The sequence below is a fragment of the Cimex lectularius genome, unplaced genomic scaffold (assembly GCF_000648675.2).
Source record: "Cimex lectularius strain Harlan isolate CLEC.00 unplaced genomic scaffold, Clec_2.1 scaffold41, whole genome shotgun sequence".
Lineage (NCBI taxonomy): Eukaryota > Metazoa > Arthropoda > Insecta > Hemiptera > Cimicidae > Cimex > Cimex lectularius.
This window is the reverse complement of record NW_019393011.1, coordinates 2,208,263-2,222,858: the sequence shown is the minus strand read 5'-3', so window position 1 is coordinate 2,222,858 and position 14,596 is coordinate 2,208,263. Positions and strand designations below refer to the sequence as shown.

Genomic DNA, 14,596 nt, shown 5'->3' with positions numbered 1-14,596 from the left:
AAAATCATTTGTGTGTACAATTATGCAATTCAGTAAGTCAGTTCGTTAGAAATGATGTTTCCACGCGTAAGAGACCAATATCAAATCGGGTTTATTATTACATCGATCCGTTGGATGATTAGTTTATACTGTAACCTCAGCTCAAATATTGATAGTTGTTTGCCCATGTCTTAGTTAAACAATTAGAGATTTCTAAAGTGAATAAGTCCAATAGAAAATATTTAAAATGTATACGTGAAACCCAAAAATTGAATTAAGAACAATGGAATACAGTAGTGACAATTATGTTTAATGATTATTCGGAGATAGTGAGATGCGGTCTGGTGTGACGTAGGGTTTAGAAAAACATTTTCTTTATCGTGCCAACGTTTCGATCTTTATTGAGATCATCTTCAGGGCCTGGGATTTACTCAATAAAGATTGAAACGTTGGCATGATAAATCTCATGATCTCCGAATAATCATGGACTAACGGTCACTAAACACCAGACATTAAATTTAATTAACATTTTCAATAGAGTTTATTCAAGATATTTTTGTTAAAATAGTCTGATATTAATATTGTCTAATCAATTATGTAACGATCATTTACCGTTTGCTAACTCAATTATGTAACTTTTATAATTCACTATCATCTTCCATAGAAATCGATAAACTGTTTATTTTATAAAATAATATGCAACATTACACAAAGGAGAATCCTTTGCTTTTGAAATGATTGAATTTATTTTAACATTTATATATGGAATAAAATAATAAATTTTAGACTGTTTACGACTGTCATGTTTTCATTTTCAACGATGAATTCCATTATATTCTTTTAAATTAGATTTCTTTTTTAGATAATATAATATTATTAAAGATTATTTCACGTACGTATTTTTAAAAAATTAGACATGTTTCATTACCGTTGAATTTTAATTGTAGTATAACTTATTTCATCTCGATTCACAGTTTCATAAATGATCCTGTGATTTTGTTTTGCTGTTTAGCAATTTCAAAATTCATCCATATTGCCATCTTCAATTCTCACTTGAGTAGTTGATTAAACAATAAAACCGATTTTCAATTTACAAACACAAGAAATAATTGATTTTTTATTTTATTATTCTACCATGCTGACAACTTCAATCTTCTTTCTTGTACATAAAAAGTATGTTAATTCTGATTTGCCAATTTAACAAAAATACGTTATTAAGAGAAATAACATCATAAACAAATACAGTTTAAATTATTATTGGTTGAATTATACTTTTTCAAGGTCTTGGATATGAAAAAGCTAGCGTCACGAGCGGGATTCGAACCCACGACCTTCTGATCAATACGCCGCTACCTCTTGTGCTATCGTGATACGCTCGGACAGTAACTCATCTCACCCTACAACCTTTCGAAGATGGAGAGTTGATGTACGAGTGGATCGAAGTCACGATAGGTCAAGTGGTTAGAGCAGCCGCGGTAGTGGGTTTGAATCCCGTTCGTGACACTAACTATTTCATATCAACCAAGACCTTAGATAAAAAATATAATTAATTAAAATAATTAATACGGTCAGTTATAACGATTAAATAAATATATGAACTGTAATTAAATTTTAATTATTGCTTGTCATAAATGGCAAGTTGTTAATTTTATAGAATAATATTGAAAATTGGCGTAATATAAAGATTTGACCGTTTGATATTTTCATCACTATTATATAAAACAATAAAATAAATTTTCATTCCCCAGACGTCATAAATCATTCGTTTTTTAATATCATTCATATGTCATTTCATTATGGATTTTTAGCCGTTATGATAATATACGAAGTCAGCAAGCCTGCGAAATTTAATTCCTCTTGGAATTTTTTTAAAAATTTTAATTTATTCTATTTTAATTTAATTTAATTAATAACAAGGGTATTTAAACTAAGAGGTTATATGAACCTTCGTGATGCCGGTATTTTGAAAAAAGCCCAGTTGTAAGTGTATGTTGGGTACAGGACCTTTTACCTTACAGTGTTAGCTCTGTTCCGGCCACCAACTAACCTAACTTAATTCTTTAAGATTCGCTTCCGTCCGTGCCTACTTGATCTGTTCAAATTTATGCACTTTTTACGATTATTTTCGTAATTTTTAATTTATAATACACAATATATGTAAGTACATATTTTTACATTAAAGACAACCTCTTTGGATATATTAACTGTCAAGATGAATCTACCAATTATTTACAATTAAAAGTAAAGTATACATATTGTTGTGTTTTAATTTTTAAACATGAATTTTATTAACATTCATTCACTAATAAATTAAAACTTATGAAAATATTAACTGCGCGCCTGCATTCACTAACATATTATAAAACGAAAAACCAAACTTGAACTAGAAAAGAAAAGGTAAACATAGAATTAAAAATTATGAAATTAGCTCTTAGCTCTACGTTTATGCGCCCCTTTTTAATACTGACAGTAACAGATCTTAGTAAGAAGTCCCTCCTCCAACAGTGTAAACTGTTACCAGATTAGCAGTGACCAGTGTTTCAGGTATAGCGATATTCTACTATGCCTCCAACTACTAGCTTGTTTGTCTCTTATTTTTCCATCCAAAAACGATTCAATGTGCGATATTGGAACTGTTAATTATTCACTCATCTCCGTTTTTAGATATTAATCGTTACGCAAAAATAAACATTTCCACCTTTATTCAGGTCATCTTCAGGGCATAAATTGTGGTGCTATTCATGTTGTACAGTGAACACACCACACTTTCACACAAAACCAATATGACACCAGAAGAATAGCTCCCCACTTTATGCCCTGAAGATGACCCGAATAAAGGTCGAAACGTCGGTAAAAAAATGAAAAAAGTTGTTTTTCTAAACTACCTGATTCTTGACCGCTCCACAACTTCAACAAATTATTAAACAACTGGTTACAAAGACACACACATTAAGGTCATTGCGGATTGATATTGGAAACATATAAGGAGTTTAGAGAATTCTTCTTAGACCTTTTGATTGGAAAGCTTGTATTCGTTGGATGTTGGAAATGGTGCTAGAAGATGGAATTACACCGTCAACCGAATGGTGTTCGATAAATAAGTAGGTCAGTTGTATAAATGGTTACATGGTAGAACCAAGACGGCTTCCTCGTTGGACGCCGGCTTGTATTGGTATTCGTTTCCGCGTCTCACTCTGAAGCAGCGGTCAGATCAATAGGATTCTAGGATGACGTAATAAGGTTTGGGTAAAGAAACATTGATGTTTACAAAAGGATAACTTTGTGCCAGACCCTATAAAATACAAATATATATGTATGGTGTTAGTGACCGTAGCTAATGGTTATTTGGAGATCGTGAGATGCGGTCTGGTGTGACGTAGATTTTAGAAAAAACATTTTCTTTGTCATGCCAACGATCGAAATACACACATCCTACATGTATTTGTAAAATTTAAAAAATGTTTATAAATCTCAGGTCCTGAAGATGATCTCAATAAAGATGGAAACGTTGGCATGATAAAGAAAATGTTTTTCTAAAATCTACGTCACACCAGACCACACCTAACAATCAACAAATATATATACTGAATTTTAAAAGCATTTTAAGCTTTTCTAAAGTTTTGTTTTTGAGTATATGAATTTTGAATAAATACATTGATTAGTTTTTCTAATATTATTATATATTATATTAATATATAATTGTACACGTAATAATAAATAAATTAATCACATTCTAAAATTATTATAATAGACAATAATATTTTAAAAAAAACCTAATGAACGTATTTATTCAAAATTCATATACTCAAAAACAAAACTTTAGAAAATCTTAAAATGTTTTTACATTCCAGTATATATATTTGTCGATCGTGAGGTGCAATCTGGTGTGAAGTAGGTTTATAAAAACATTTTCTTTATCATGCCAACCTTTCGATCTTTACTGAGATTATCTTCAGGGCTCAAAGTGTCTTTTCCATGTAGATGTGTCATTCTTGTGTGTCGTAAACACGTAAAAACAAACACTTTGAGCCCTGAAGATGATCTCAATAAAGATCGAAACGTTGGTATGATAAAGAAAATGTTTTTATAAAACCTACTTCACACCAGATTGCACCTCACGATCTACAAATATATATACTGGAATGTAAAAACATTTTAAGATTTTCTAAAGTTTTGTTTTTGCGTATATGAATTTTGAATAAATACGTTGATTAGGTTTTTTTAAAAATATTGTTGTATATTATAATAATACATAATTGTACACGTAATAATAAAGAAATTAATCAAATTTTAAAATTCAACGTTCAACATCTCTTAGTAAGGAAAACAAAAATTTTAAAGTTAATTAAATAAAAAAAGTTTCTTTTATCGTGGAATATAATAGGTTTATGAAATGAAATGTAGAATTTTTTCATGAGAGCTATAGTGTCAATGTACTGCTATCTTTAATAATCTAATATTGCAAAAAGTAAACTCCTGCAAACTCTCATGAGGCATCGTGTTTGTGATTCATTTATACAAACATAATTGTTTTAATTTATTAATTTGACGACAACTTTGTTAAAATTAGTTTGATAAACGCGGTCGTAAAATAATGCAAAAACAATATTTTTGTAACACAGAAGGCTCGTATCAACGGATCCCCTTTTCAAATGAAAATAATAACCGCGATGGTTTTATTACGAAAGTTGAGGGAGCAATGTCATATAATGTTAATTGGGAGATGTCGAACCGCACTACGGCAGGAATATCGGAAACACGTGACATATCCCTGAATATTTTATTACGGCGTTAACACAATCAACCGAGCTCGGTGGTTTCAGGTTATTTGAGATACTGAATTAACATTTTCCACGAAAATTAATTACAGGCCATAGAGCCTATAATTATTTCTGTTGTAAAACAACTAAGTGAAGCGTGCGAAGTGTACCAACTTCGTAACCAGAACAAGTGATAAAAAATTTAACTACGTGTAAAATTTACTAACGAAATTAAACATTCAGTTTATTTAGAATATTTTTCTTTTCCTTTTTTAATCCAAAAATTTAAATTACAATAGAAATTATTTATAACGACACCGGTTGTAAGGAACGACGGTTTAAACGTACAAAATTCGGGTCCCGTGAAATGTCATAAGGTCATAACATAGGGATATATATATATATATATATATATGAAGTGGAAGGTTTATTACAAACAGCTGAGGTTATCGCCGGCCCTCCGCGTGTATTCCTTCTCTTTCCTGTCTTTCTCGCGTGTTTTGTATTGAACTGCAGCCATTTGAGCATCTCGATCTGGTTACTGCCTCTCTGCTTTTACTTGTATATTACGTCGTTATTTTAAAATGCTAGCCTCTTGTTAGTACCTCAGGTTGTCAATTTAAGAATAGATGCACAACATACAATACATAACATAAATATCGCCACAAACATAAAGTCTGGTCACATTCACTCCCCCAGAGTACTCGATATTCCTCGGGGCGGGGTAAATAACCCCTTCCTTTCATGCTTAAATTACATTCATTCCAAAAGAGTAAAATATAAACGACATACAATACTAACATAAAAGTCTGGCCACATTCTCTCCCCCAGAGTACTCGATATTCCTCGGGGCGGGGCCGAACCCACTCCATTCGCGCTAATAACTTACTTTTGCTCCCCAGACATCAGACACTCACCCCAGAGTACTCGATATTCCTCGGGGCGGGGCCGAACCCACTCCATTCGCGCTAATAACTTACTTTTGCTCCCCAGACATCACACACTCACCCCAGAGTACTCGATATTCCTCGGGGCCGGGTAAATAATCCCTTCCTTTCACGCTAATAAATTACATTCATCCTAATATATATATTAACATAAACACCACACACGACACAAACACTTCAGACAAAACACAAGCACAGCACAAACACACATAAACTATATACATTTGAAGATCCCTATAGCCCTGAGGTACCGGCACAGCGATTTGTGCCCGCTGCCGTGCCCCAAGAAAGGTGCTCGACTGTTACTCTATCCTTGCATAATGGGCCCCTATGCGGTCGCTTTCCTGCTAGAAGGTGCCCGTGCGTAATTCTTGTATGACCTATGCGTAGTCTTGTCAGTATGACCTTTTCCCTTTTTGACCCATTTTCTGTTAACCAGGGACCGACGTCTTTCTTAACCTGCTACAGTTTGGCAGGGTTATTTCTATTTTTCCGCGCCCAGCGGTTTTTCCTTTCTTCTATTATCGTATTTGAAATTAATAACTTGAGATCCGCTGGGCGTATAGGTTGGGAAGCGTCGTGAGGTCCTCTGGCTGCTTCTTTGGCCGCCATGTCTGCTTCTTCGTTCCCGGCTATCCCTATGTGGCCGGGAACCACACCAACACTACCGTCTTCCCGACTGTGTCGATCCCTTTTAATTCTTGTTTTATTTTGTTTAATAATGGGTCCATGGAGCTTCTTCTCCTGAGCTTCTGGACCGCACTGAGCGAGTCGGTATGTATTACAAATGATTCTTGACGCTGACTTTTTATTATGCTCAGTGCGAGGGAAATGGCATATAGTTCCGCCGTGTAAACGCTCGCGGCGGGAGGGAGTGACAATTATTTTGTGTCTCCCTCCATGTACACGGCATTTCATAGGGATTTATAATCATCATGATTGTTTATAACAGTGGGCAGGGGGCGTCGGTGGCCGCAATGGTTTGGGCGTTGACACGGCGCTCATCAATGTAAGGTAAAGGTCCCGGGTTCGAATCCAGCGGCCCTGCATGCAAACCCGACATACTTACAAATGGGCTTTTTTTTCAAAATCACCGGCACCCTGGGGGTTTGTATGACCTCTGCTGTTGCGAAAGGTTAAAAAAAACAGCGGACAGGACGCAAAAATAACCCAAGCTGTCTAATCATTCAAGGAAAGATTCTTCTCTCTTTTTAAACTCTAAATTTCTTAAAAAATATCTTAATCATAAAACAAATTAATTAAAAACCACGACCTTAGTCTCTTCTGTTGAGGAAAAATTCGCGATAATTTCTCGTATCGAGTCTGGAGATTGTGCGAGCAGTCTGACAAAGTGAAACGGGGACGTCTCGTTTCAAAATATAGGGAATTGTGAAAAATGAAGAGAAAATAATCAAACAATTTAATAGGGGCCATAAAGTTAAAAAATACGGGCCAAAAAGAGATAACAGATTACATACTACAATGATACTGTTGTCAAATAACTCCATTCATATTTGTACACGCATATGTATTAATGTTTTAAAAACATTTATGTAAAAATAATACTTTAGAAGGATAGTATGTATTTTCTACCACTTCCTCATAAACATGGATATATTATATAATTATTAATTATATAATTACTGATATAGTGAAAACTGCGATGCTATAAACGTACGTGACTATCAAGAGGATGAAATGTTCAGAGATAACGAACCGTTCTCTATAAACGATATATTGGTGAATACCGCATACGATTTATACCGTAGTTAAATTATTTTTTAAAATGATCTTAGAGCCCAATGGCAAGAAAGCACGGTCCCTTCTCTAATAATTTTTGATCTAGTATCACCAAAGATACTTTAATTGAAATTGGTGATCCCATATCAAGTTCGATTTTTTATTAAGCCAGTAAGTATGCTGTTTTTATTCAACAATGCAATATGCTAAACAATTACATTAATGAAATAAATATAAAAAATTCCTATTATTTAAAAACAACAGATATATTTAAAGAGAGAAAAAATCACATAAAATAATATATCAGCTTATAAAATAAACCCATTGCATACTTTTTCAAATATATTTACTATGGACATATTTGGATTTATTTGAAGTAAAAAGTTTTATATTAAAAAAAATTATTAATTAAACGTGGTACTTTCAGGTAGGTCCTTTCACGCTTTAATAAAACTGCAAGAACTAGAAAGAAAATATACCATAAAATACGAAAAATGTATTTCTTATAGTCATTTAAAAAAACAAAAGAAATAAAATGGTTTTAAGTAAAGGTTATACAATAGAAAGGTATGCGCCCTTAGGGAACTTGGGTATAAACTTTGCCCAATTCCCTTTAATCTCGACGTTAGTTACTAGTCGAGCGAGGTACCGTTGGTATCCAACTTGGTTGAGAAAGAGTTGACAACCCCCTTGACAAGATTAGTAAACCCTGATAGAAAGTTAACTTGCGGCGAACCCTTGTCAACGACTTTATCCATTAGGCCTTCTGTCCTTCTTGTCACACGGACATTTGTCGTTCAGAATTCCGAGAGTTTGGCAATATTCGACTTGATTGCGTACCTCAAGGAATTATTCATTCTTTTCATTCTCGAAGTTCTTACCTGACACGTGGAACATAGGATATGGAAACATACGTATATATGTGCATGTATGATGTACACTGTTATTTAAATGTAGTTTTTATATGATCAAGTTGATTATAGTGTGGTGAAAGATGTTTTTACTAATAATTAAAGATTACAAATAATTAACCATAACTTGGTAATAAATAACCACTACTTGGTGATGTTTTTTTGCCTGCGAAAGCGTGTGTACGTGATTTTAATGTGTCAAAAATTCGCAAGTTAAAACTGATCACTTTAGAGAACCCATTTATTCTTGGTATTTTATTTAACACTCACTTTTGGCTTAACAGTGAGCACTGAATAACGTTTCACTCTGAAGCATCGGTCAGTTCAATTAGATTCTAGGATGACATAATAAGGTGTGGGTAAAAAAACGTTTGTTTACAAAGGATTCCTTGGTGCCAGATAAAATACAAATATATATGTGTGGTGTTTAGTGACCGTAAGCTAATGGTTATTTGGAGATCGTGAGATGCGGTCTGTTGTGACGTAGGTTTTAGAAAAACATTTTCTTTATCATGCCAACGACCGAAATACACATATCCTGCATGTATTTGTAAAATTTAAAAAATGTTTATAAATCTCAGGTCCTGAAGATGATCTCAATAAAGATCGAAACGTTGGCATGATAAAGAAACTGTTTTTCTAAAACCTACGTCACACCAGACCGCACTTAACAATAAACAAATATATATACTGGATTGTAAAAGCATTTCAAGCCTTTCTAAAGTTTTGTTTTTGAGTATATGAATTTTGAATAAATACATTGATTAGTTTTTTCTAATATTATTATATATTATATTAATATTTAATTGTACACGTAATAATAAATAAATTAATCACATTCTAAAATTCAACATTCAGCATCTCTCATTAAGAAAAACAAATATTTCAAAGTTAATTAAACACAGTTTCGTTTATCGTGAAGTATAATAGGCTTTCGAAATGCATGGCAGACTTTTTTTTCATGAAATCTACAGGGTAAATGTTCTTTAACTTAATTAAAAATTGTTGGTGAAATTTATAAAAAATTATAACTGTCACAATTATCTAGTAATTGTTTTTTTAGGAAGGGATGGGCCCAACCTAGACTTTGTCTAGGTCCCAGAGGAAATCCCTCGATCGGTCTGACTATAATTTTGAAATTTGCCAGATACCTTTTTTTTTTATTGATTTTACTTTTAATAACAAAGTATTACTACTATAAAATGTAACAGTATTATTTGAATAAAAATAAAAGGACAGAAAATGAAATTATTTTATGGTTAGAATTAATTTTAAACAATTTATTATTACTAAGCAACAAGCTTGAAATGATATAAATGAAGCATAAACAAACTATAATAAAGACAATTGTTGAAACAAAATATATTCCTTATATTAATTATAAATGATGTTTAAATAAAAATGAAATTAAACCTTTTCTTTGAATTTTATAAATAATTTTTTTTTTTAACAAAGTAATAATTGTAAACTGCCTAGATTAAGGAAAGGACTTACCCACGGAGACTGGAACGTTTCGTTTTACTTTTTTTAATATTACTATTTCACAGGCAACAAGGATGGTAGCGTCTTCACCAGTGAGCAGATCAACTCTCTCTCCCCCCCAATGTTTTTATTTAAGGCCTATACTCGGCCCCTCCCTTTCTTAGGCTTTATCGAAACTGCAGGTGGCAATTTCAAATTGTGACGGCCCGTAAGATGGGATCGTTACATAACTATCAAATACTGTTTTTTTAAACATAATTTATTTTTGGTGTTTTATTTATCACTCACTTTTGGCTTAACAGTGAACACTGAATAACAGCGAACACGTGAATTGAAAAAACGAAATGTAGGTGAACAGACGGACCCAGTATCAGTGTCAATCAGTTCAACACTACAAAATTAGGGATGGTTAGGGATGATACGTGAGTTTTTTTTTACGAAGAGGGTTTATAATTTTTATCCATAATTTCCACTAAAAATCTGCCTGTTTTGTGCGATATGATGTAAAAACTTTAACGGATATCCATTTTTCATCAGCTCTCTAAGAAAAGGAACAAATTGATAAGGTTTAAATTCATTTATTTGTTAAATCTAAAGATGGAATACTGCGGTCCTGTTCTAATAGCACCAATTAAAGATGGGGGGAATTAAGAAATAGCTTAAAACTGCGATAATGTTGAAAAAAAGGCACGACATGCCAGGAACCAATTGTCAGTCTCAGCCCAAGCTCATTTCTTTAACTATTATCTCTAAAGGATTACCAACTTGCCCTAATTATCTTTGAATTAAAGTAGAAATCCCTGGGAATTACATTGAGCCTACACGTTTTCATTTAATTCTATCGATAAACTTTTTTCGTTTACAGTCCAATTATTTCAACCAAGAAGGCATATTCTTTAGGTTATTCGTTAACTTGCTAAAGAAGCAGAACGATTTGTTTCTAACTATCCTAATACCAGATCGACTTTTACATAAATCGTCTTATGAAAAAGAGTTTGAGTTTTGGGATATCGTTCCAGGCTCATTTCGTTAATCCACAGTGAAATTTGTGGTGAGATCTGTGCGGCAATTGTTGGCTTTATTTGCCATACTCATTTATTTTTTCATTTTGTCAGTCAACTGAGAAAATCCCGCAAAATCGATAGGCTTGAATGACTAGTTGATTATTTCAATCTGTTGTAGAAAATTTATACATAACTTGTTCTTAATGTTTGTGTTTTGTGGAAACCTTCTGTGAAATTTTATGAATTCAATTTTATCATATTTTAAAAACGTTCGGGCTTTTAAATTATCAAATAAATTAATCTTCATGTAAGGTATTGAGATAAAAAAAGGTCAGTGTCACGAGCGGGATTCGAACCCACGACCTTCGGCTAAATACGCCGCTGCTATACCACTTCAGATATCGTGACTTCGATCCACTCGGACACTAACTCAACCTACCTTTCGAATTTTCCCTCCTTTTACGTAGTTATTGGGTTGTCCGGAAAATAATGCAGGATTTTGGTATTAAACAAAAAAAAAGAAACTAGTTACTTTAAAGCAATGTTCTTTAATCAAAATAATTTCCCATACTCTCAATACATTTCTCCCAACGTGTTGGTAACTTATTAATTCCGTCTGAGTAGAATTCAGAATTTTTAGAATTGATAAAGTCAATAAATGCATTTTCCAGTTCCGTTTGATTTTTGAATATTATGTGTTGTAAGTAGTGGTCCAGGTGTCTAAAAAAATGGTAGTCAGTAGGCGAGAGGTCCGGAGAGTAGGGTGGGTGAGGCAAAGTTTCATAGCCAAGCTCCAATAATTTTTGTGACGTTACACGTGACACATGTGGTCGAGCGTTGTCATGCAACAAAATGGGCCCTTTCCGATTGACCAAAGAGGGCTTCATTACTGCCAATTTCTGATGCATGGTATTAATTTGGTTACAGTATGATTCAGCATTGATGGTTTCGCCAGGATTTAAGAAGCTGTAGTGTATTAAACCAAATGAAGCCCACCATACCGTAACCATTACCTTTTTTTGATGAGTTGGGGGCTTTGGAAAATGTATTGGAGCTTCTCCTTTGTCGAGCCACTGTCCAGAATCCACTTTTCGTCACATGTAACAATTCTGGCCAGAAATGGGTCATTTTTGTTTCGACAAAGAAGTGATGCACAAACATCAAAGCGCTGATTTTTTTGGCGATCGTTTAATGAGTGTGGAACCCAATTTTCGAGTTTTTTCACTTTTCCAATCGCCTTGAGGTGGTCAGCGACGGTCGTTTTACTGACTTTGAGTTGCTCTGCAAGTTCTCGAACAGTTGTTTTGGGGTTTTCTTCCACCACTGATCGCAGAACATCATCATTAAGAGAGGAAGGCCTTCCACGACCTTCTTCATCTTCAAGGCTGAAATCTCCCTCCCGAAATTTTTTAAACCACCTTTGCACAGTGCACTCATTAACACAACCCTCGCCCCAGACTTGGTTAATGTTTCTAGCCGTTTGGGCTCCGCTTCGGCCGAGTTTAAACTCGTAAAAGAAAATCGTACGAAATTCTCGCTTTGACATTATAAGGATGACTGAATTATTTCCAAGTAGCGGAATGCTACAGAGGTAAACAAACAATATCATTTGGAAGAGGATTAATAAGTGTTGACATTCATACAAAATCCTGTAAACGTAAACAGAATATTTTATATAGATTTTTTTTAATGAAAACTTAAAATCCTGCATTATTTTCCGGACAACCCAATATTTTATAACGGTTTTAAAAATTATACTTAAAATCTTATTCTTTCCCTTTTATCCCTTCTTTTTGCCATTTTTCAAATGTCGTGTATGCAGGATTCGATTATCGGCGACAAATGAAATGGCCACGGAGAGCTTTAGTGAAGATATAATTCGTACTATCAAATCCATTATATTTCGTGGTCCGATTGACCAAATAACATCTTTTAATTAATCTTTTTGTAAGGTATTGGTTGAGATAAAAAGGGCACAAAAGGGTTGGTAACCGAGTAGATTGAACTCATGATAGCTCAAGAGGTAGAGCAGCGGCGTATTTAGCCGAAGGTCGTGGGTTCGAATACCGCTGGTGATACTTGCTTTTTATCTCAACCAATACCTTACATAAAGATTAATTAATTGAAATATGTTATATGGTCAATCGGACCACGAAATATAATGGATTTAATTATTAAATAAATATCAAACGATTTCTTCATTATTTAAAAAAAATATGGTGAAGGAAACTTTAAAATTTTTTGTGCCAACCAAGACGTGAAGTGGGAATAAGAATATTACAATCACATTTTTCCTAGTGCCGATGAACTATGTAAAACTCAAGCGAATCGACCATTTCTTTCTCAAGAAGCAGTTCGTAGTAAACGTGCAATTCCATCAAATGTAAAGTTAGATCTTCTTTATGCGAAGTTTAATTTGGCTTTTCTTACTTGGTTGACTTTATTTTTAACATTAAAAAGTTTGCCGAATTGACTGCGGATGGTTAAACATTGAAAGACGGCGAATTGCCCAAACGATATGGCTAAAACAGACTGCAAAAATATCCAAAAATAAGCGGACTGCGGATTAATTATACAAAATTTTTTCGAAAGTACTACTATAGTAGCTTTAACTCTTTAAATCAATATATTTTATGAAAATGGCAACATTTAAAAATTAAAGCAACAGCAATTATAGTAACAGTATTAACAATTAAAGTAATTGTTTTCTTTCTCAATGCATTAGCTGTATTTAACAAATTGGGAATAATTTTTCTTATAGACAGTTCTCAATTGGGGTAAATGCGTAATTTTAAAAGTGGTCTAAATTATCAGAGAAGAGTTGAAAACATTGTCTAAATCTGTGGTTTTTGTGGAAGAGGAGTTATGTTATCTGGGTCAAGAGTACCGGTAAATCAGTAAGTGGGCGTAAGTCTGCCTACTCCGGTTATATCTCAACTATATAATGCCTTGCGAATCCCTCGGGAGCAGAATATATCATAGAGTAATATTGATTCAGGTCTTCTTGATATCGTTGGCACATCCTTTTATCTACACATCGCGGATGGATTATGGCTATTCAAACCTTTAGAGGGGAACTGAAGTGAAGGAAGAACGGTTTACCTGATCCTGATAGTATGGCAAGAAAAGCGATTACATTTTACATAAAAGCCGCAATGGTAATTTCCAGATAAACGGGTCAATTTTTATTTATTTGCTTCATTAATTATAAAAAGTAGAGAAAAGACAATGGCAAATTAAACAAAATTAATTATTCCTAGGATTGAAGCATACATTTGCCAGTTTTAAGGTTTCAAACCGAATCTTTTTTTCATTACAGTTAATTATGTTTAAATCCACAAATACTGACTATCCTATTTGATTGTCTATTGTCAACAATAAGGACGTAGTTAGATTATTCATTCGTGCAGAGGTTTTATCGGAAAAGTCTTAAGCATTGTTTCGTTTTAATGGAAATAGGAACTTCCAATTTCATTTAGTATTCAAACAATTCTACTAATTCAACCTGGTAAACAAATTCCCATTTGCTGGTTTTAACGAACGTTGTACAGGTAATACGTGTGTTATTAAAATGTTTAAAAACAAGGGGGGAGATTAACTTTATAAAATATTCGGTGGAACATAGAACGATGTCAGTTTTTCCTTAGTCTTTCCGAACAAATACACACTACTTTTCTGTTACAGATTAATAATATGTTCAGTTTATTTAGACAATCACCAAAAATTTTCCATTGTACATCATATAATAATTATTATTTGAAATTTATTTTAAA

The 14,596-nt window shown here is 33.3% G+C and overlaps 1 protein-coding gene across 3 annotated transcripts in view; it reads right to left on the bottom strand.

Annotated features, from left to right (window-relative positions):
• LOC106663794 (hemicentin-2) overlaps positions 1 to 14,596 on the bottom strand; it is a 653,163-nt gene that overhangs the window by 22,508 nt on the left and 616,059 nt on the right. The gene's annotated exons all lie outside the window — the stretch shown is intronic.